The following is a 22,700-nucleotide window of genomic DNA, read 5'->3' as shown; positions in this document are numbered from 1 at the left end:
CAAGGAGCTAGCAGAGACTTTCCCATCATTTCCTCTCCATCTTAAGAATGAGATGTGGTCATTTTACACTGTGTTATCACCAGTTATTTAACATGTGGAGCCTGTGTTTAATTTATATATATTTTTAAAAATATAATATATTGTATAATAATCTGCTGAGTAAGATACTAACTGTAAAATTTCCCTGACATTGGAGAAATAACCATTGGGGTATACAGCCTATATTTTGTAAACATTCAATTAATCCCATTAGATTATAAATAGCATTGGTACAGGTATTTAATAGGCTTTGGGAATGTTCCTTCATCAACGATCAATCACTCCTGCCATGAATGATGGTGGGGTGAAAAAGAAAGAAAAACAAGAGAAACACAGAGAGATTATAAGGAAGTCTGAGGAACAAAGTCCCCCCTTTTAAAGAAAGTTTCCATTTGGAGACCAAAGCAGTAGATAACACAGTTTGTCTATATTATGACGACCCCTACAAATCTTGAGTGTCTTTCAATTTTACTTACAAGTTTGAGAACGATCTGGCCTGGGGCTCAGGGGACAGTGCAGCTCTGATAGCTGAATACTGACATTCCACACTCCGGTTCTTTGACAACATCAGGCAGAAATGGAGTAAATTTCCTCTTTTTCCTCCCATTTTAATCATGTTTCTCTTTAGCCAAATGACACATTATGAGTGAGTATACATATTGAGAGATTTCTCACAACTCCTGGATTTTACTACATGAGGAGGAGCTGTGGTGGGGTGGGGGCCGCAGGAGCAACAGGGGCCCTGTTGGAAACCAGGGTTATCTCTGCTTTTTTTTTCAAATTTACTCTAAAACACCTTATTGAATTTCTTTTCTTTTCTTTTTTTTTTCCTTATTGAATTTCTTTTGTGGGCAGATCTTCTTATGTCTTCAAGGGCTTCAGAGGATGGAAGTGAAGGAGGAATGAATGATCAAACAAAATCAAACAGGTTCTTGTCCATAAAGAGCTTATAATCTCGGAGAGACAAATTACTGATGGGATTTCCAGCCACCCAAAACAACCCTGGGCCAATACAATGACAGGTGTCAAGACTCAGAATGCATGGAAGAAGGCTGGTCAGGTTTGTGTGTGACATTTATATATATTGTGTAATATGTAAATATGTATGTTTTATGTATATATTTGTATATATCTGTACACGTATTACTGTGTTCTCAAGGTTCTGCATTATATTACATTTCTCAGAAAAGTACAATATACTCATAGGGCTGTTCACTCCAGTGCCCTGAGCCTGACAAGCTATAGGTTCTGAAATCCACAGTAAGACAGCCATGAACTCACCTACGCTGGGTTTTTAATTCTATCTCAAAGAATATGTCAAAAGGATTTTAGAAGCAATGTGTAGACTTGTTCTCATTTAGAAAACTTCAGCACAGAACTGCCAACTTCACCGGAAATGCATTACATAAAACATCTGAAAAAAGAAAACCACACTTACAACGAATTGCATTTATCAAGCTGTATCCTTCAGGTGTGCACGCGTTACCCTATGCAAGTTGCACTTACGTAAACAAAGAAAAACTGTAAAGGCAATTGGTAGAAAAACAGTAGAAGTAGCAGAAACAGCAATCTGATCCCCACAATAACTCACATACAAGAGAACTCATGAATTTTTCCAATGTAGAAACCTTAAAGAACTTTCGAGCCTTTATTACAATGTACTCATGTTCGCAGCTTTGGCGGCCTGTCAAACATACTATTCTTAGTGACGCTGGACAGACTTCCACTCCATATTCGCCAAACTATCTTTTCCTTTCTTTAAAACATATCCTACCACACTTACTCTAGAAATATGTGATGACTAAGAGGGAAAGAGACCTTAAAATGGTTTAACGAGCACCCTAGTCCTTGCCTTTGTGTCTGCGGCACATTTTAGTTACTTTACCACATAGTACACCTCCTGCCAAAAAGGAAAAGAGGTCTGGACAGCTATACACAAAACACACCATGTGATAAACCATTCTTTGGACTTTTTAAAATGAAATCCCATCTGAGTAAGCACGGGAGCACCCTTCCTTCTCGGTCCTAAGAATCTGCAGAGCTTAGTATTGATGATGAACATAATCTCCTAAATGGTGCTGACCACACAGTGTGCTCTAGGGCCAACAGCCACAAAGCTAGAGAAAGCCCTTTGTCTAAAGGTTATCATGCCCTGGCAAGGAGAGTGAAGGGAAAATGGAAGCTATCCTCAGAGAGCTACTGAAAGTTGTATATGATTAGGCAGCTGTATTTGAGTCGATGTCTGTGTCTTTCTCATCGTCTTGAAAAGTTGGAAATTTGTATAGTCAGCTTTTCAAAAATTTTGTCCTGTTTTTTTTTTTTCTCCTAAAGTCGGCAGGCTGCTGGTTTAATAACTCTAAATTAGTTAATTCATTGCTTTGAATTAAACATGTGAATCAAATTTGCAGAGGAGTTGAGGCTTGTTATGACTCTGACAGAAAATTCTAGAATGAAAGCTGTTGTTCCAGAGAAGCTGAGCAATTGCAAACAATGCATCTCTTTAGGGATCTTTTTCAATGGCGCACATGCCTTCCACTGGAAGCTGAGACAGAGCACAAGGCAACATGGAACTTTGGGTAGTAGGTCAAGGACAGTTTTGAAAAGAGAAGTAGGCCACCTGGGTGGCTCAGTGGTTGAGCACCTGCCTTCGGCTCAGGTTGTGATCCCGGGGTCCTGGGATCGAGGCTCCTTGCATGGAGCCTGCTTCTCCCTCTGCCTGTGTCTCTGCCTCTCTCTCTGTGTCTCTCATGAATAAATAAGATCTTAAAAAAGAGAGAGAGAGAGAGAGAAGAGAAGTAAAAAATCAGCTTAGGGTCAGAGAGAATCTAAAAGAGTTGTAAGTTACTATTTTTCCTCTGAAGAGTAGACTCAGATAATAGGACCAGAAATTGTGAAAAGATTAGGATGTGCACACAGAAGTGAATTTCCCTTCTTCTGTGTACGCAGAAGATGCAAATTTAGATAACACATAACAGGTAAGTAGAGAAAAGGACACTTGGTTGTACCTAGGAATCCGTATTTATTGTTAACACGTTTCTACTTAATGCTAGGTTGAGGACAAAACGGGGAAAAAAATCAATACATGTGTTGCTCTTTTCATAAAAAGACACACATGAAAAGTAAAGTGTATTGCGTTTTATAGACACAATTTTTCTCTTTAAATAAATGTACCCTCCCCATAAGTATAAGCTTCGTTGTTCTTCTGGTAGCAATACCTAGCATGTAGGTATGGAGTCCCAAAGAATGAATTCACCTCCATAAGGGTAAATTTGGGTTCTTTAGCTTTTCAATGACAGAAATGACATAGGCCTCATATGCCTATGACTCACATCAGATTCCGTGACGCTATAAAAATAAGATAGTAATGAAGTGTAGAGAGTAATGCACAGCAACTGTTTTAATTGTTCCCAGTCGAAAGACAAAATGATTGTTTCCTCAGAGTCTGATTGCAGCCTATTTCTAGAACAGAGCAAAATGACCATCGTGTTATCTCATGAAAACGTGAGAAATGAGAGCGCAGAGAAGATTCAAGTTTTTACTAAATGATCTAATGGCAATGAGATGGGGACACACAAAAAACTGCATCAACTCAGTAAAGATTTTTTTTTTAGGTTATTTATTTATTCATGAAAGACACACAGAGAGAGGCAGAGACACAGGCAGAGGGAGAAGCAGGCTCCATGCAGGGAGCCTGATGTAGGACTCAGATCCTGGTTTCCCAGGATCATGACCTGAGCCAAAGGGCGACGCCCAACCGCTGAGCCGTCCAGCTGTCCCTCAGCAAAGATTTTTGTATCTAAAATACTACTTTAGAGTTCAAGCAAGTTGGTCGGAGAGAATCAAGTTTTATGTGGTCAATCAGAACAGTCCATCCTTTCACCTGCCTGCAAAGAGACTACTTTCCTGGTGGTGACCACTGGAACCGCGCCCCTGTTGAAGGTCTGTAGTGTTCATCACCACCACCACTGCCTCACCTTCTCTTCCTTTCCTCCCCTCTCTGGGCTCCACTAGCTCAAGCCTGTTTCAGTATTTAAGTACCCAACTCCCCCACCGCTTCTGATTCTCTCAACACTTTGGAAAATCAGAGCCCTCATTCAGACTAAGCTAGGATTTGCCAGCCCTGTTCTCTTTTCCCAGGAGGTGGGTTCCCTGTTGACTGTGCCCAGAGTGAGAGCCCTGACAGTGACACTTCCCTCTTCGAATTACTGCATCTTGGCTGGTAAATATCCCCAGCACAGCTTACACGCTCCACCTTGGCATCTAAAAAAAAAGTAGCTAAACTTCAAGCAGTGCACATTATTGAGGTATTTGAATACCATGTCTGTATCTGAATAATGCCTGAGAAGGAGAGATGGTCAGATAGACAGGCTGTGCATGGGTGGGGGCTTGTGCACAAATCTGCTGGGTGGGATGTTTTTCCTCCAAGTACAATTGTACCATCAGCCAACCGGTTTTAGTTTATGTTCTCTCAAGGCAGGACTACGGACAGCTGGACCTTGAAGAGAACATGTTAGAGTAGAATTCTACGGTTAATTAATCCTCCTAAACAACTCAAAGTGAAAGGAAATAGAAAATTGAGAGAATTTTCCCTGGACTCCCTCACCTAACCACTGTGCGTGCAAGTGTGTGTCAAGGGTGTCCACTGACAAAGAAGTAATAATGACACATTGAAGAAGAAAAGAAGGAATGTCTCTGCTCATAAGAAGGTCTAAATCTAGGGAAATTCTTTCACAAATGTCACTTCCTCTTGAGGAAGATAGCAGCAAAGGCCCACCAGCCTGGTTATCCTTCTAAGAGACACATAAGCCAAATGGCTGGCCTCTCTGCCCCATAGGGTGGTCTAGCTTTTCTCTCTATATGAGTTATTCACAGATAACTAGGGAGGGTCTGTGGATACAGTACATAAAGCTTTGGTGTTGCACCTGAGATCAAAGCCTATCTCTGCTATTTTCTAGTTATGTGAAGTTAAATTTGTTGACTCCTTTTCCACATCTAAGAGAGGTGGAAAATAAAATTTTTCATTCAGATTAAAAAAAAAAATATATATATAGTACACAAGGCTCCTAGCAGATGCTTAAGTAATCACGATTATTAAGTTCATTATCATCTAACATGTTTTTTTTTTTTTTAGAGAGAGAGACAGAGAAAGAGAGAGTGCACATGTGAAGGGGGGAGGGATGGAGGAAGAGGGGGAAAGAATCTCAAGCAGACTCCAAGCTTAACTGGAGCCTGACGTAGGGCTCTATCTCACAACCCTAAGATCATGGCCTGAGACTAAATCAAAAGTCAGATGTTTAATGGATTGAGCCACTCAGGTGCCTCTAACATGGTTCTAACGATAAGCAGAGCACTAAAAACAAACGAATGAAAGAAAGAAAGAAAGAAAGAAAGAAAGAAAGAAAGAAAGAAAGAAAGAACTCTGTATTTCTTCTCCCAAAAAAGGAAGCAAGTTGAAGCAATTTTTAATTTTGTAGGAGCCTATTCCATGCCACTTTTATTATTTGCTTGCATTCATCTTAAGCATTTGGGAAATCCCATGATCATTCTATAGTATCCTGATTTTTAATGCCAAGATGGTAAGAATCTTTGATCTAAACTTCAGGGAACTTTAGTCTAAAAGTTAGTGGCTAATTCTCTTCCTAATTGAAAGGTCACATGGTCAAAGACAAACCTCCATTTAAAATTCTTGCTAAACTTAAGGAATATAGTCAATGATATTTTAACAGTATTATTTGGTGAAAGAGGGATAGTAGCTGTTCTTGGGGTGAGCCCAGTATAAGGTAGGAACCTGTGAATCACTATGTTGTATACCTGAAATTAATGTAATACTGTGCATCAGTTATACTCAAATAAAAAATTTCAAAAATAAAATAAAATTCTTGCTGTAGATCCACCGAAGATTATTTAGCAATTCTATACTTCTGTTTTAGCTGAAAGTGATCAGTTTATTTTGGCGAATATGATCTTCTCAAGGAACTAGGAAAAACAAAATTTGCCCCTACATAAACTAAGAACAAATAATGAAATTATGAGGTTTATTTGTTGTTAATAAATACAAAAACAGCAGAATTGAATTCTGCATCAGATTGTGAAGACCTAGAACAACACGGTCATGTGATCTGTGGATGTGCGTAAGGTTAATCTGCACCTGAACATTTCCCGTATTACTTGAGGTGCTGTTTGAGAAGACCCTATTTTTAACATTTCATTTTAGCAGTTCTGCTAAATGAAGGTAGAATTGAAGGTAAATACATAATGATAAGAACAGGAACAAAACAGAGCATTCAGTCTGCCACAGGTTAGTTTTCTTGAGGGTCTTTAGGCCTTTTCTGGCTTTATTGTGCTTCTTTCTCGTGACTCCTCCAATCTCTTCATGCAGATCCTTACCTTCTGCCCATGTGCATCTCTCCCCCATCATCCTTCTTCAGTGGGTGTGCCACAGAGAAGATGGCACAAGTTGTCCGAGGAACCCCCACGAGAGGCCCTCATCTCTAATGTTACGTTCCTCTTCTGCCCTGACGACTGGCTACAAGTATGACACTCAACTTTATGATGCAGTAACTACGTAACATTCATCTGGAAATATTATTCTGAAGATAAGAGAACCGGGCCTCATCATCTTAGAATCCAGGGGTCATGCAGAGGTTAGACATGACCTGTAAGAGCAGGAGTGGGGGGTTCGGGCCTTTTGGGGATCAGAGGGCTCAGGACAGCCTACCTAGTGGGCAGGCCCTCTCCAGAATGCCCCCCGGGGCAGTAGTTCTCAGCCTAAACCTGGATAGGAGGTCTGTGCCTCTTCCAGCAGTCTTCACTGGGGTGCCTGTGTGGCTAGGGGGATGGGAACACTTAGTGTTCTAAGAACAGACTCATTTGTAAGCTGCCTCTGAGTCTCTGTTCTTCATGCTAAAACATCCTCAGCTCTGTGTCTGCGTTTAGGAATGTAACTTGTGAGCGGCCTGCCTCTGGCTCTTCCCTTGTTTGGTTGCTTTCAAAGCCCACTGTAAAGCTGAAAGGTGACAGCCTGACCCACTTTGCTACAGTTTTCTTTTCTTTTTGCTATTGTTATTAAAATAACCAATGACTCTGTGCATAAAGCAGAAAGTCACAATGAAGCAGCCTTGTCTATGGGGAGCAGGAGTAAAGACCTGGAGAAAGACCATAGAAATGACAAAAACAGGAGGCAGGATGGGGGCAGGGACGTGAAGTGGGGTGGAGTGATCTTTCATTTTATGTTTGAAACAATGCCTGGGACAACCTCAGATTTCCAACTGGGAGCCGTTTGAATAAAGTTTAATTTCTGTTTAGATATAATTCCAAGTTTTTCTTTTAAGATTTTATTTATTTATTCATGAGAGACACAGAAAAAGAGGCTGAGACACAGGCAGAGGGAGAAGCAGGGTTCTTGCAGGGAGCCCGATGTGGGACTCGATTCCAAGGCCCTGGGATCACGTCCTGAGCCAAAGGCAGACATTGAACTGCTGAGCCACCCAGGAGCCCCTAATTCCAAGTTTTTAAACACCCAATCTATATAGCTAGTTCCCCTATTCTTACCATGAACTGCAGATTCCCATTTATAGAACCCAAACAATATTTTCAAATGCTGAGGTTAAATGAGTTAGAAAATTCTTAATTATTTTCAATAAAACAGAAATTCTATGGCTATGAAAGAGAAAGAAATCATGCAGTGTAGTTTCATGACTGCTCAGAGTTCGGATGGATATGGGAGCAAGGCGGACAGAGAGACATCTATTTTGTAACCCAAAGGTAAAGTAAAGTGAAAAAAATAAAGAGGTTATTTGAAGAAAATGTAGAAGAGGACTTTGAAGATATTTGGTTTAGTTGCTTTAAAAAAAATAGGGATGACAACCTAAACAGAAGAAAACCCTGCCCAGTGAGGGTCTAAAGATTTAAGAGCAACAGGTGTCATTGGTGAGACCACAGCCTTCTGAAGCTGAAAAGAATGACATGTGGAGCATGTGGGGAGGGGGAGCATGGCCCAGACTTACTCCTGCAAAGAGGAGGGAAGGGGTTGATTAGTTTGGGAGGTATCAAGAAACAGGGTGTTTAGAAAACTTTTTAAAGCCATCTACTGAGTCTGAGGAAGCCAGGTATGGCCGAGGACTTCAGGGGTGTCAGAAACAGAGCTTCATGGCAGTGAAGAACACTAAAGTCAGACTCTAACAAACACTGATGTCATCGGCCAAGCTGCTATCAGGAGTCATCTCATTGCCAAGCATCTTCGACTGGATTTCAATTTCAAATCAACCACCCCCATTGCCTCAATGAATCATTGTTTTTCTCTGGATTCAGCTCTGGCTTGACTTGATTTTCTGACCTTGAGTTGAGTGTCTTCCCTTTGACAACCCCAAATTCCCGTCTAGGCACGGAAGCCCACTCCAGAGTTTTAGTAAGTTTCTAAATTCTCCAAGAGGAACTTTTCTTTTTGCTCATGTAGTGACAACACCTGCTCAGTAGATCCACTTCGAGAATTAAATGAGATAATATTAACAAAAGGATTTAAACCAAGCCTGGTCTGGGCGTCTCAGTCTTTACTCAGAGACTTCAATAAAGGCTGAAATAAAGGCTCTGTGTAGGCTCAAAGTAGAAGTGGAGAGAGAATTACCTTCGCAGTTGGTAATGCTGTTAATTGAACAGCAGGTCTGTTGGAACTGCCATTTGACTACTTCCTCTTATTTAGAACATATATTCTTGAATTTCTTAAGTTCACGGGGATTACGAAGGTTTCCTCTATTTCTCCCACACGTAACAACTTTCATGAAGTCACAACCTCTCACATTCAAATCAATCACCATTTGTTACTCAACTATGTACAAGTTTATAATAAATACATTTGCTAATTTGCTAATAATTGTTACCTGTTCACCGACATTAACCAGGACCCGACCCTGAGTTGGCAAATAGCGGCAGCGTTGGTGTTGGGAAGGCCAGCAGTGCTCTGCTTATATATCCTGTTAGGTAGGGCAAATTGTATCACACGGTGAGTATCGAGAGCCAAAAGGAGTCACAGATGGCTTTTGTTTAACTATGGATACACTTTTGAGTGCATTTTTGAAGGATGATAAGCAATAAGGGGCATTATTAATGGTGGTTTACGTGCTTTACATTTTTCAGCCATATGATGAAAAACAAACACATAGGAAAAGAGAGAGATGAATATAAAAGAATATTCACGGGACAATTTCATGACCACCCCTATCACATGAAACCAGCCTCAGCCCCAAATCATCAGTTTATCTAAGTGAGTGTTGTCCTCTAATTTTGGGATTTGATGCCATCTGATATCAGCAGTGGAATGAATCTGAGACCCCCGTGCTCCCCTTACCTTCCTGCAAACCACCCACTTTTGCTCTCTTCCAACTCGCTCGTAGCTGGTCCGATTGTTTTCAATTTAGGACTTTGGGGGTGCCATCTGGGAGGGGCTTTTATTTGAATTTGCTTCATCCCCACAACAAAATGTTTAATTATGCAAGATGGTGTCTGCCTCAGGACCTCAAACAACCACTCCCTCCACCCACACCCATTTCTCACAGGGATCTGTTTGTTTTAAGAGAGCAGTGTTGGTCTACACACACGCAAAGAGCATGGGTCTGGGATGTTAAAATATCTGACTTCTCATCCTGGACTTGGTATTTAACCTCCCCGAGTCCCCAGGTTTGATTTTTGTCCTCTGTGGCAGGGAGGACATTCAACCCCAATGTCTCTCTCAGCTCTGAAAGCATTCTAGAATTCTAATTTTACTTTAATTCTCTTAGGATCCATATGATGCCGACTGAGAGGTCAGAGATGATCGTCACCGAGTTCTGCCTTAGATCTATATTTTCCTAACTACTGAACTGCCTATGTCTACAGAGAAAAGTGCTCGCTCGCTCGCTCGCTCTCTTTCTCTCTCTTGAATTTATACTATTGGGGCTCTGCTGTACTAAGTGAAGAGGCTTGTCCTTTGTGTCAGCTAGTTTTCTTTGTTACCATCCTCATGTCCCCCACCCCCTATACCCTGGTACGTCTCAGCTTCCCTCTGTGACCCTTCATCCATGCAAGCTTGAAAATTAGATTCAAATTGCTATCTGTATTTTCATTTCACTCTCAATATTGAAAACGTACAAGCATGAACTAATTCTCTCAATCTAGCTCCGTATTTACCTACCGACTCATTAAAAAGTGGCTTTAGCACTGGAGCAAGAGATCATATATTAGAGCAGGAAAGCAATTTACTTGGCAAGTTCATTTGTGTGTTCTCTCCAATGTCAGAGCAAAGGTTTGTCCTTGGGATAAGGGTGTTTTCTTGCCCAGTCTGGTCTCTCCGGCTGTCTGATTCCTCAATTAGCTGACACCTCTGTGCCAGTGATTTTATTCTGGACTTACTTAGTGGACGGGCTAGAAATAGTCGTCCGGTGACTTGCATGCTGGTTTTATAGCATCGCTATAATCGCTGCCTAAGTATCCCTGCAAGGAGGCAGGGAAGTGAAATGAGGCTCCTGGTGCGGGTGGGTTGGAGACACGCAACAATTTGCAAAGGGTAAGGAAGGGTATTTTGACAATTTTCATTGGAAGCCTGAAGTCTAAACAAAATTACTAAATCAAACAAGAATAAATTGCCTCTTGTATTATGTTCTGTGTTACAGAGCAGAATTCAGAGCCAGAGATTTCTGTGTAAAGTCTCGACTAAGGATGGTGTGTTTCTCTTTTTCATTTTAAAAATACAGGAGATTTATTTACAATATATTTTCACCCTGCTTACACAGTTTCCTCCGCCCTTGGATGTTAAATATAAAATTTGTTGTGAATTGTCCTTCTGATTTTCATGGTCGCAACAGGAGAAAAGAAAGCCAAGAGAAAACGAATTTTCAGTCATTCATATGTGACCCCAAGGAGCTATTTACTTGACCATTCAACAGCTATTTTTCTTCTGGCTAACTTCAGGGGATGCAAAGGGGAACCCTGTTCACTTGTTTCCCCTGGCCAGACACTTTAGAGTATGCTTGGAGAAAAACGTGGCTTTTAAGGCTATTGAAATTTTGTTGTCTATCTTCCTACATACATATGTTAAAAGTTTTATGTGACTCCAGTGTCTTGCTGGGGCCAGGCAAGGAACTGAAACAGAGAGAGAAGCAGGCTCTTTTGTCCATGAACAGGTGCAAGGTACGTGGCTGGGAGGCTCAGAGAGGCTGGGAGCTGGAGTAGCTGGCAGCTACTGACAGGGCCATCAGATACTCAGAATTGAAAACACACACCAGAAATCTGGATTTTCTGTGTGTGTTCTTTCAGTTTTTAAATCTTGGCCCAACATTGGAAAAAACTTACAAGAAAGCAAAATCCATCTGTGTAAACAGATTTGGCCTGTTGCCCTTCCTTTCTGACCTCTGGCTTTGAAAGGCTTAGAACGTTTTCATTTTTTTAAAAAGATTTTATTTATTTATTCATGAGAGACACGGGGGGGTGGGGGGAGAGAGAGAGGCAGAGATACAGGCAGAGGGAGAAACAGGCTCCATGCAGGGAGCCCGACATGGCACTCGATCTCGGGACCCTGGGATCACGCCCTGAGCCAAAGGCAAACGTTCAACTGCTGAGTCACCCAGGTGTCGCCTCTAACTGCTTTCTTAAGGTAACTTCCTAAAAGTTGGATCATTGTCCAAAATTATATACACTTCTATTTTTGACAGTGAAATCCCACCAGCAATGAATGGATCACTATACCATTTTCCTATAGCTGTTAACAAAAATGAGAATTGTCATTAAAAATGTGAATCAGTTAAGCAAAATATTCTGTTTGAAGTTTTAGTTATCATTTTACAGAATTGTGAAGTTTTATATTTTTCATTTCATTGACCACTGGCATTTATTATGGGTCCTATTTCCAGGGAAATTTTTGAACATATGCTGTACCTATTAATATTTAACTTTATGGTATCATATTCAAACATTCGGAATTTCTCCACTCCAAATAAGTTAATGTTTAAGATAATACCCTTAAACTAGTTCACATAATTTATACTTGAAGTTATAATTTATTAGGTTATATTTTAAAACATGGTATGAAGAGATATAATACTGATTTTTCCCCAAATAGTTTGAAAATCATTCCAGAAACGTGTATTGAACAACTTATACTTTCTTCAGAAATTTGAAAAGCTAACTCAATCATCTAATAAATATTTCCAAAAACCTACATCTGTTTCTGGGCTTTCCAGTCTATTCCATTGTTTCATCTAGATTGTCCTTGTACCAGCAACATTATTTTTTCTACTTTAATTGTGTAATGTAATTAGAAACTCTAATTATAAATCCCATTTATTACTGTACTGTTTTGAATTAACTTTATTGTATTTTCATGCTATTTTTACATTAATCTTAGAATATTTTGTGAACTCCTCCTCCTTATGGTATTTTTATTGGACTGTTATAAATTAATTTGGGAAAAATTAACAACTGTCTGGTATTAAATCTTCCCAAGCAGGAGGATTTTTCTTTATTCATTCTAGTTTTGCCTTTTGTCCTTCTATGATGTTGTGTAGTTCTTTTCACATGTATCTAATATGAAGCTTTTATAGACCTGTTTGTGTTTGTATGTTGTATATATCTTGCTAAGATTGACCTTATTTGTTTTTAGTTGCACAATGAATAGAATTTTTGTCACTATATTTCTAACTGTGATGTATAAAAATGTATATAATTCATACTGCATATGAATTATAGTCTTTGTATCTGGTCACCTCTATGCAATATATATAGAATATATTTAAATGTGAAAACTATTATTTTATATCTGGCCACTTTCTATGTACAAATAATGTATATATTAATTAAAATTATGCTTATATATTCATTGAAGTTCATATTATTCCACAGCTTTCTCACCTATGAATAAGGGTTATTATAACTCGACTATTCTCTTGCCTCCAAATTTATTCTGTATAGAACTGAAGGTTTTCAGAAAAAAGAATATAGCAAATAATCTGCATAGTCCCTCCTCCTGATTAAACCAACTATCTCACTTTACAATTAGCAGAGACTGCATAAGATCTAGTCCCACTCGTAAGTCAGTTTTCATCCAAAAATTTAAGATACTCATAAATAAAAAAAATCTTATGTAAAACACTTAATACATTTGCTGTAATCTCATAAACTTGAAAAATAATCTAATAATTATGACAATTATCTGTGTAAAGACAATAAGACTGTGTCTCTTTTTGGAAAGGAGCAGAAGGCACTGTGGAAAGTGACTTTTGTATAACCAAATAAATACCTCTGTCTTAAATAAGGAACTGATGTGGCATATGTAGTGTGGTCTAGGAAGGCTGACATGGTATTTCTGAAGCCAAAGAAATAATATTGATTAGATGGCAATGCACGGATACCTTGCAAATAACTTTCATATGGAGTAAGCACTAAGTGTCAGTAAACACAGACACAAAATACATTACTGACTCTTCTGAATCACCATTGATGTTTGAGCTCTGACACTTTTGACTATAAAAATGACAGGTTTATTTTTGTTTTAGAATGTCCCCTCATTCTCCCCAAGGTCTGTCACTTTGTGATGGGAGGTCAGGGAAGGGGTTGGAGCCTGGCAGCAGGTACACTCAGAGAGGCAGAGAGAGCATTTGGAATAGCAAGGTCCTGATTTCACCTTTCATCATTGAGTCTTCTGCAATTACATGGCATTGCAATGATCACAGAAGCAAGTAACCTTTTTAAACAAAGCGGTGAAAACATCCACACTCTCGTTTTTTAGCATCAAATCTATGAGCTCATTGACTGATTTTTTCACTGTTCACTGGCGGCTGTGATTTCTCTGTGGACTGATTTTGTGAGTGCTTTCTTCTTCTGGGAGAAGAAAATCGGGCATGGATAGCATTTAGAGTCTTTGTTTTCTTCCATCATTCTTGTTCCCTCTGCTTATTTATTTCCCCATCATAGAATTTTGGAATAAGAATTCCATGTAACATACGTGAAAGCTTTTCTTTATTGATCAAAGAAGGTCCAAATCTTGCACCTACCTCATTCTTGTGCTCTTCTTGGCCTGGGCTTATTTTGGTGACAAGCAGAAAGCCACTTGGCTGTGTTCCCATTGACGACCAGCCCTGGCACTTTTCCCTGTGCCTGCCAAGGGGCTATGGCCTCATCTTCAAGGGAGTTTGTACCTGTCCAGTGTTACCGCCCTCTCCACGTTTCACAGGGAGCTGGGACTGGCAATAGCTAACACTCTTTGGATATCTAAAAAGAACAGGCCCCAATGGCAAGGGTGGTACTACTGTTATCCTCTCTTTTAGATACAAGAAGGTAAGTTTTCAGTGCCAGGCAGAGATGGTGCTCAGACTTGAAGCCAAGGAGGTCTGACGGCAAAGCTTTTGCTTCTGATTATGCCAACATCTCACCTGTCAGAGCAGCAATGTGTTGTTTTCCCCTGTGTGTGTCTGTGTGTGTGTGTGAAAATATAGTTACAACTTGCCTCTATAAATGCACCTGAGCCCACTATAAGTTCATCAATATCTATCAAAACTGTGATGATTAATTTTGTATGTCAACTTGGCTAGGCCATAGTACCCAGTTATTTAATCAGACATGAATCCAGATGTTTCTGTGAAGGTAGTTTCTAGATGTCGCTAACATCTAGAACTAACATTGTAGAATCAGTTGAATTTAAGTAAAGGAGAACTGCTCTCAATGATGCAGGTGGGTCTCATCTTACCAGCTGAAGCCTTTAGAGCAATAATTGAGGTTTCTGGAAGAAACCTTCCGAGAAGAAATTTTGTCTCAGAACTTCAGCAACTCCCTAAATATGAGACAAGAAACCCCCAAAATCCTAGAGAAGAACACAGGTAGTAACTTCTGTGACATGGGCCATAGCAAGATTTTTCTAGATATGTTTCCCAAGGCAAGGGAAACAAAAGCAGAAATAAACCAATAGGACAACATCAAAATTAAAAGCCTCTTTCTGCACAGCAGAGGAAACAATCAACAAAACTAGGCAACCTACTGAATTGATGAAGATATTTGCAAATGACATATCTGATAAAGGATTAGTAGTATCAAAAATACATAAAGAACTCAGCACCCAAAAACCAAATAAGCCAATTCAAAAATGGGCAGAAGACATGAACAGACATTTCTGCAAAGAAAACATCTAGATGGCCAACAGATCCATGAAAAGATGCTTGTCATTACTTATCAGGGAAAAGCATATCAGAACTACAACAAGATACCACCTGATGTATGTCAGAATGGCTAAAATAAAAAAGACAAAAAACAAGTGTTGGTAAGAATGTAGAGGAAAAGGAAGCTTCATGCAGTGTTAGTGGGAATGCAAATTGGTGCAGCCATCTATGGAAAAGTGTATAGAGGGTTCCTGAAAAAGCTAAAAATAGAATTAGCCTACGATCCAGCAATTGCACTCCTGGGTATTTACCTGGAGAATACAAAAACACTAATCCAAAAGGACACACACCCCTAGGTTTGTAGCAGCATTATCTACAATAGCTGAGATATGGAAGCAGCTCAAGTGTCCATCAATAGGTAAATGGATAAAGAAGATGTGATCACACACACACACACACACACACACACACACAGTGGAATATTATTCAGCTATAAAAAGAATGCCATTTGCAACAACATGAATAGAGCTGGAAAGTATTATGCTAAGTGAAATAAGTCAGAGAAGACAAATACCATGTGATTTTACTCATATTTAAGAAACAAAACAAATGAGCAAAGGGGGAAAAAAGAGAGAGGGAGAGAAACCAAGAGACAGACTCTTAACTATGGAGAACAACCTGATGGTTACCAGAGAGGAGGTAGGTGGGAGGATGGGTTAAATAGGTGATGGGGACAAAGGAGTGCACTTGTCCTGATGAGCACTGGGTGACATAACAAATTGCTGAGTCACAATATCATACACCGGAAATTAACATAACACTGTATGGTAACTATACTGGAATTAAAATAAAAACTTAAAAAACACTGCAGCAACTCCTGTCTGAGTTTTCAGCCTGTTAAGCTGCTCCACAGATTTTACACTTGCTGGTTTCCACAATTGCATGGGCCAACTCTTTTAAATGAATTTAAATAAATAAATAGATTGATAGATGAGGATATACAGTATATCCTTATTATTTGCAGTAGTTATATTCTATAAAGCCCACCTGAACACTGAATTAGTGAATACTGACACTGCTCCTAGAGGAAATACAGGGTTAGGTTCCTGCAAGCCTCTGGTCACAACATTTTTGTCAATTAATCAATATGTAGCTTTGTTTTATGTATGTAGCTGTCTCTGTTTAAAGATACTATATTTAATATACACTGTTGATTTGTTAACATTGAACTCACAGCTGACAGCACTATATCCACATCTGAATGACACCTGCTTAACACACATATTTTCTCCATATGGCACATGACAGCTTTCTGTGCTTATAAATATTAGAGAGAAGTTCAACACTATGCTTGAAGATCATTTTAAGCAGAAAAATTGCTTACAGAAAGCACAAAAGTGTGAAATATGTGGCACTAAATGGATCACAAAAAAGGACACAAGAAGACAGAGCATCAACTTTGACCTCAGCTAGGAGCATGTATGTCACATGACTCAAATTTTCACTCTTCTGTGCATGTCTGGAAATGACCATGAAAATATCACAAGTGTTGATTTGGGGATTAGGATTATTTTTTAGCTATATGGGGGTGCCTGGGTGGTTCAGTTGGTAAAGCATCTGCCTTCAGCTCAGGTCATAATCCCAGGGTCCTGCCTGGGATCTAGCCCCACATTGGACTCTCTGCTCAGTGGGGAGTCTGCATCTTCCTCTCCCTTTGCCCCTCTTCCCCCAGATCCTGCTCCCTCTCCCTCTCTCATTCTATCTCAAATAAATAAACAAACTCTTTAAAACAAACTTTAGCAAGTATGTAAATTCACAAATATGCAATACACACATAATATATATCAACAGTATACACATATATCCACACAACCTTCTGGTTATATTTCTCTGGAGAACCCTGACTGATACAATGACTATATCAACACAATCCCAAATAAAGTGACATTTTAATTTATTCATTGTGAATAATCAAATCAGGATAGAAAATGAAACTAAAGCCTCATGAAAAATATCAACATTGTACTCAGTTTAATAGTAGAGCTTATTAGAAATAATTTGGTAATTACAAATGTGCGCCTGAATTAAGGCAATACTGAGAGAAATTGAGCCTGTGTCTATTACACTTCAACCTATCATATGGTGAAAACAGTTCAAGTTATTTGTTAGATGTTAAGTTCAAAATCTTGACTGGCAGGTTGCAGTTGATCGTTGCGAATGCTGAATCCACTTGCACTGGTCTGTGCCTTACACATACAGATAAATTAATTTGTGTTGTTCCTTTCACTCCTCTTACCAGTTGTCAACTATAAGCATTGCATGTAAGGTAAGTGGTTCACTGAAACTTTTTCATGCTTTATATATGTGGTTTCACATGTATTATTATTATTATTATTATTATTATTCATAAATTAGAATGTAAACATATACCTTTGTCATATATATCTGTGATCCACAACTTTTGTTAGCCACACTACAACTGTATTAAGTGATATTTTCAGGGTCAATCTTACCCTCTTCTTCATTCTCTCTACCTATCTTTTCATTGTCAAAATACTAGTCTCTGGTATGTGTTTCTCTGGTCTCCTCTGCCCCCACAATCTCTCCTTCTTCAGGACTGAAATAAAGTTTGACTCTCAAGTGGTCAACGGATCAAGAGCCTATGAACTAATCAGAATAGAGGTTTGTTTTCCAACTGCAAGAAGAATGTCCAAATTTGGAACATTCTGACATATTAAGCAAGATACTTAATGTGTGGACCCTCTTACTGATAAGCTGAATCAACTTGACTTGGAATAGCAGATATATATTAACAGATAGCTTGTCTCTGGTCTGCGATTGGTCTCTTTAGGCTGGAGTTTATAAAATGTCTTAACATGATGATCTAGATAAATTGCATATTTTTGAAATCATAATAGTATCTGATGTTCAGTTTGAACTGACATATATATCTCTTCAAAGCATTATTGTAACTTCATAGTAACTTAAAGTTGTATCTATAAAATGACTTACTTTAGTAAAACTGTAGTTTGCCTTCATATTATAGTGTATTTTCTATGTTCCCCTCACATGGCATCACTGAAAATTGGTTATGCATATAACTCCATCAGGTAGACATGGTAAAGGAAGAATTTCCATCAGAGAAAAAGAAAACCGGGAGAAGACTACAAACCTGTATAAATGTCTTTGAAGAAGTGCACTCCTCCAGCCCTCTAGATGGTAGCTACAGAGAGCTAACCCAAGCCTGGCAATGTTCTGAAATGGAATAATTATAGTACCCATCTCAACAATTTGCTGTAAAGACTAAATATGATCACGATAATGTGGAAGGGAGCATTCTGAGCAAAATTAGAGAGGAAGAAATTGCAGTGCATCTAAGTTCAGTGGTGCTGGGAGTGCGAGATTGAGTCTGGGAGAGGTCAAAGGAGGTAGCTGAGAGTTAGGAAAAAGTTAACCTGTGGAGCACTCACATACCCTGCTGAGGAAATGCAGACTTTATGCTATAGTGGGTGTGATCTGATGACAAGAGGGTCGAAATAAGGTAGCCCAATGGATAATGTATATTTTAAGTAGATCTGTGAGGTCATCCTGCAAGGGCTGGATTTGAAAAGACAAGATCCATAGCAGGGAGACCAGTACCTCAGTACCTGGATCACAACAATGATCCATGGCAATGAACAGACCCAGGGCGGAAATGGTAGGGCCAGAAAAGGGACACCAGGCTTTAAAATGTGTGGTTGAAATGAGGGATGAAGAGAAGGGGTCATCAGAGAACATACACATTTCTATCATTAGTGTGAACTCAAGCAGAGGGACTTGAACTCCTTATGAGAGGCTAATGAGACCACAGTGCATATCACTGACGTGTATCTTTAGCACTGAGCCTGCAGGACATGACAGATTTTATTCTCATTAAGTAAACTGCTTCTCAATTAAGCATCTGGCTTTGCATAGGTTTGCATTTACCATGTGTCACACAGAGAAAGAGCCTTTAGATCCTCATGACCTAAGTCTGAATTCTACTTCAGTCATTAATCATTTTGTGACCTTGAATAAATGAAGTAACTAACCTTCATATCTTTAAATATTAAATAAAAATAAAGAAGATCTATTACATGGGAGGAGATAGATGAAGGCAAGATGCATAAAGTAAAAACCATAAAAGTAAATATTATTGAATTCCTAATAATTAATTTACTCCAGCATGGATTTTCCCCTAATATGTATAGAAATAAATTGGTAAAATGTGGAGTCAATATAGCACTGTGGTCAAGAGAATGAGGCCTTAAGTCAGACTAATGAGGACAAGATCCTGGCTCTATCATATTCTAACTATGTGACTCCCACAGTTACACAGCATCTGCATAGCTGAATTTTCTCTTTTGTATATGGTAAAAAAACTCATTAGGTATGATAGGAAGGCTATGTGAAATGATAAATGTCAAATGTTTTGAATATTTCCTAAAACCTGAGATGCACTGAATAAATGTTAATTCTTATTATGAATACATACATTTATGTCTCTCTCTATAAATGATACATGTATATGTAGACATTTACTTGGCCGACCCACATGAAATTGCCAATATTTAATCATTTTGAAGACAAATATGATGCTGACTTATAGTTTAGTCATATATATAAGATATTCTATAATAATATTCAATTTTAGATACATAAATGTATATATATGCATAATTGATTACTTGTCTTTTTTGCTCCTCTGCTCAGGGAAGCAATGGCTTCAGGACAGAGTTGAATTAATTGCCCACTAAACTATGTTTGCCTACTCTGTTGCAACTGTAAGAGAAGCAGGAAAGAGTGTGGGCTGAGGTAGATGGTACCACTGGACTCTTAACTCAGACCTGAGTAACCTTGGATAAGTTACTTAAACTTTCCAGGCTATTATCTCCTTTACAAGATGAAGAAATGATAAAATTGTCCTAAGTATTAAGTGAGGTAATGCATGTAGAGTATAGATGCCAGAGGCCAGCAGATAGTGAACACTCCAAAGTGGTAGCTATTGGTACACAAAATGCTGATTATTCACTAAAATTCCATTTTCTACAGATGACCACATTATATTCTCTCATACAGTCTACTTCTTTGCTTTCCCTTCCTTCAACTCCCTTGACCTCACCTTTTTCCTCTTTCCTTTTTAATGGTAAACCAACCTGATTGACTACATCTCAGTTTTTCTGGATCTATCTACCTATAAATGAACCATTCCCAGAAGATAATACATCGTGTTTTGATTTTCTTTTTGCATTTTCAGGGTGATGAGATGTATGTACATGATGAGATATATGCATATTTTTAAGTATGACTTACAAGGGGCACCTGGGTGGCTCAGTGGGTTAAGCATCCAACTCTTGGTTTCAACTTAGGTCATAAGCTCATGGTCGTGAGAATGAGCCCCTACTTGGGCTCTGCAGTCAGTGGGGAGTCTGCTGGAGAATCTTTCTCCTTCTTCCTCCACCTTTTCCTCCCCCATTGCTCACATGTGTGCATGTGCACTCTCTCTTTCTCAAATAAGTAAAATCTTTTTTTTTAAAGTATGGTTTATAGACAATATTTCTCCTTGTTCTAGAAGGGGAAAAAACACTAATACAATGCTAACCTGTACCCCCCATTTTTCCCTATTTGCTTGTAAAAAATGTAATAAAAATTTTGCAGCTTTTGAGATCAATAAAGAGTATTAGACACAATCCCTGGAAGAGAGAAAGACTTAAATGAAGGCTGAATATGCTTAAGAGAGCACTTATGTGGCCTCAAAGAGGGCAATTTGATTATGGATAACAAAGGAGGAATGTAAATTTAGGAGGCCAATCTTCTGGAAATAGTCATCAGTATCCCTGATTAATGTATTCATGCCTATGAATGAATACAGTTTATTCCTTTGCCCTACCTCAGTCCATTGGCACAGCTGTGGTCACTGTGAAGTGCAGTGGCAAATATACTCACTGGAGAACCTTTTAGAGTTTCTGTCTTCAGCCACTATGACCATGCTAGGGAAACACTGGGTATGCAATAAATGGTGTTAAGTTAATCAAATGACTAACAGGGACACTGGAAACAGCTTTAAGAGACATTTCCTCCAGACCCATCTTCTGACCTTTAATTGGTCAAGTGGTAGATGTAGTTGGAGATGTGTCTGAGGATGTGTCTGAAGCAAGAGAGGGGACCTTTGGGTTGTCTAATGCAAAAGAAAGAAGTCTTGTTAAGCAGGCTGTGGACTTTTTTTTTTTTTTAAATTTAGAGAGAGATTAGAGTGCACAAGCATGGGGGGTGGGGAGGAACAGAGGGAGAGGGAAAGAGAATCCCAAGCAGGCTTCACACCCACCATGGAGCCTGATGGGGGGCTCCATCTCATGATCCTGAGACCAGGACCTGAGCTGAAATCAAGAGCTGGACTCAACCAACTGAGCCACTGAAGTGCCCCTGTGGCTGTACTAATACAGTCCCCCGATGCTGCTCTGGAGCCAGACAGGAAAGAGGCTGTGAGCCTGGACTTCAGGGAAGGGAGAACAGGAGAAAGGAGGTGAAGGAAAAGAAAGAGAAACAAGAAAGAATACCTGAAAGCAGTTAGAAACTGCATGTAAGACACTGGAGGTACATTTTGTCAAGTAGAAGAGAAAACCATTTTTGTTTGGTTTGTTCTGGTTTTGCCTGTTTGTCTGGCTTTGCTTCATACAAGGGTGTGAGATATTTTGCATAGGATTACAGGCAGAATTTAAGTTAATGAATGAATGTCCTAATAAACAAATTGAATCCAATTAGAACAGGTATATTTCATATATAATCAGAGTGATTTTGAACAACATAAAATCTCTACTCACCTTACAAAGGGTGAGAAAGGGGCCCTGCAGATAAGGGAAGCCCAGACAAAATGCTATACAGGATGAGGTTCAAATCTGATCAAAAACGGACCTGCCCCAGGGGTTGAGGAAAGCATTATTGATATTTTCTTAGCTGAGTATCTTTGAACATTCAGACCAAATTTTTAAAGAGATATGCATTATCAAAATTATGACCAGGTACATAATGGAAAGGCAAAAATAGTTCATCCTAATTGGTCCAACCCACGATGAATGAATCAAAGAGTTGGAAAGGAAGGAGGTCTGTGTCTGTCAGACAGTTGAGTAGTTTACCATGCATTGAACTAACCTGTCATCGGGACCTTGGGGGATCAGTATATATACTGCTTTTCTTTGCTCTTATATTGGAATGAGAGTTGTAGCTTAGAATCTGTTGAGAATAGGATTGAGTCCATATGCACACTGTTTAGATTTTTTGGAGAGTAAATGACAGTGTAGAGAAGTATCAATATAAATAACCCAGTCGTTGAAGGAAAATAAATGGAGCAACCAGAGAAATGAAAAAGGTAGGTTATCTCATATTTATATATTTTTTAAACCGCCCAAGTAAGAAAGTGCTTTGGTGTTTCCACAGACATGAATTCAACTTGAAAAAAGTAGTCATGGGGTTGGTTCAGGGCTCCTCTCCACTTCTATCACTGCCTACATGAGTCATAAATCAGTTGAC

At 39.1% G+C, this 22,700-nt stretch overlaps 1 protein-coding gene across 3 annotated transcripts in view; it reads right to left on the bottom strand.

Moving 5' to 3' along the window:
• The window catches only part of CHRM2 (cholinergic receptor muscarinic 2), a 145,710-nt gene that overhangs the window by 11,877 nt on the left and 111,133 nt on the right, over nt 1-22,700 (bottom strand). The window contains exon 1 of one of the 3 annotated variants that reach the window (XM_041752166.1): nt 8,916-9,219. The exons of the other annotated variants lie outside the window; for them this stretch is intronic. The gene's annotated coding sequence lies outside the window, so the exon portion shown is untranslated. Of the gene's footprint in view, nt 1-8,915; nt 9,220-22,700 lie in introns of those variants that run through there. 3 annotated transcript variants of the gene reach the window in all.

The sequence above is a fragment of the Vulpes lagopus genome, chromosome 4 (genome assembly GCF_018345385.1).
Source record: "Vulpes lagopus strain Blue_001 chromosome 4, ASM1834538v1, whole genome shotgun sequence".
Taxonomy (NCBI): Eukaryota; Metazoa; Chordata; class Mammalia; order Carnivora; family Canidae; genus Vulpes; species Vulpes lagopus.
The sequence above is the reverse complement of the archived record's forward strand: the minus strand, read 5'-3'. Positions and strand labels throughout refer to the sequence as shown.